At 41.4% G+C, this 1,656-nt stretch overlaps 1 pseudogene; it reads right to left on the reverse strand.

Annotated features, from left to right (window-relative positions):
* Positions 1 to 295: 295 nt before the first annotated feature.
* LOC140529291 (tropomyosin alpha-4 chain-like) lies at positions 296 to 844 on the reverse strand (annotated as a pseudogene).
* Positions 845 to 1,656: the final 812 nt, after the last annotated feature.

Raw genomic sequence — 1,656 nt, forward strand, 5'->3', positions numbered from 1 at the left:
GGGTGTTGTGGTATCTCAGCATCGTATTGATTTACATCTCTCTAATCAATAGTGATTTAGAGCATTTTTTCATATGACTATAGATAGCTTTAATTTCTTCCTCTGAATACTGCCTGTTCATACCTTTTGACCATTTATCAATTGGGGAATGACTTGTATTTTTGTACATTTTGACTCAGTTCTCTACATATTCTAGAAATAAAGCCTTTATCACAGACACTAGCTGCAAAAATTCTTTCCCATTTATCCACATGCCTCTGAATCTTGGTTGCATTAGGTTTGGTTGTGCCTTTTGTTAGTATTTTTCATAATACTTCTCAGACGCAGCCTTCAAGGACTTCAGGTTATTGGTGACATTCTTTAGTTCTTCTTCCAGATCACCACACTTAAGCTCTGACACCTCAGCACTCTCTTCTGCTCACTTCAGCTCGCCCTCAAGGACGACCAATTTATGGGTTACCTCCTCATACTTGCCATCAGCCTCCTCTGTGATATGCTTAGCTTCCTTCAACTGCGTCTCCTGAATTTCCATTTTCTCTTCATCCTTCATTGCCCAGTTCTCAATCACCTTCATTCCTCTCTCACTGTCATCAGTGGCCTTTTCTGCCTCCTCCAGTTTCTGCAGGGCTGTGGTCAGACGTTCTTGGGCCTGGTCCAACTCTTCCTCAACTAGCTGGATCTCTCGATTCAGAGCTGCCACATCTCCTTCAGCTTTCTCCCACTGTTCTCGCTTGCCATCTAGCTCCTGCTGCAGGCTCTGGGCTCAGTCCTCCACCTTATCTGCCTGCTGCTGCAGCACCTGAATTTTCCTTTTCACAGCCTTCAGGGAGTTGAGGCCTGCCATGGGGACTAGGGGGTTCGGGGCATGGGGAAGGTTCCGAAGCCCCTGCCTCCTACCCCTGAAAACCTTTTAAATAAATCTTTATGCATTCTGAACTCTGGACAGATTTTTAAATGTGAAAAGAAAGATAAAGGAAGGGAAAATCCCTTTCCCTCAGATCACCCTTTGTAGAGAGTTCAACTTTAAAAAAAAATATGGCTGTCTTGACATGGAAATTATTAAGTCTTTAACTTCTAAACTTCCTTTTTTTTCAGGAACAGGAAAACTGGAAGAGATTGCCTTCAATATGATAAGCATTTCTCTCCAGATTGTGAAAGATGAAGCCAAACCTTTTCAGTTTGATGTAATCAAAATTATCCATCTTACACTTCATAATGCTTTCTCTCTCTTCTTTAGTCAAAACTTCTTCCTCTTGCCATAAATCTGATAAATATACTATTCCTTGCTCCATCAGTTTATCCATAGTATCAATCTTTATACCTACATTGTGTACCCATCTGGACTTTATTCTTGTGTACAGTGTCAGGCATTGGTCTATGCCTACTTTCTGCCACACTGTTATCCAGTTTCCCTAGCAATTTTTGTTGAACAGTGAGTTCTTATCCCAGAAGCTGGGGACTTTGGGTGTATCAGACGGTAGATTGCTAAATTCATTGCCTACTGTGTCTTGAGTTTCTAGGCTGTTCCATTTGTCTACCCTTCAGTTTGTTAGCCAGTACCAAGTGGCTTTGATAATTGGTGCTTTATAATAGAATTTGAGATCTGGTAGCACTAGGCAACCTTCCCTTATATTTCCTTTCATTAGTCCCCTTGAT

Source organism: Notamacropus eugenii, chromosome 1, assembly GCF_028372415.1.
Source record: "Notamacropus eugenii isolate mMacEug1 chromosome 1, mMacEug1.pri_v2, whole genome shotgun sequence".
Classification (NCBI taxonomy): domain Eukaryota; kingdom Metazoa; phylum Chordata; class Mammalia; order Diprotodontia; family Macropodidae; genus Notamacropus; species Notamacropus eugenii.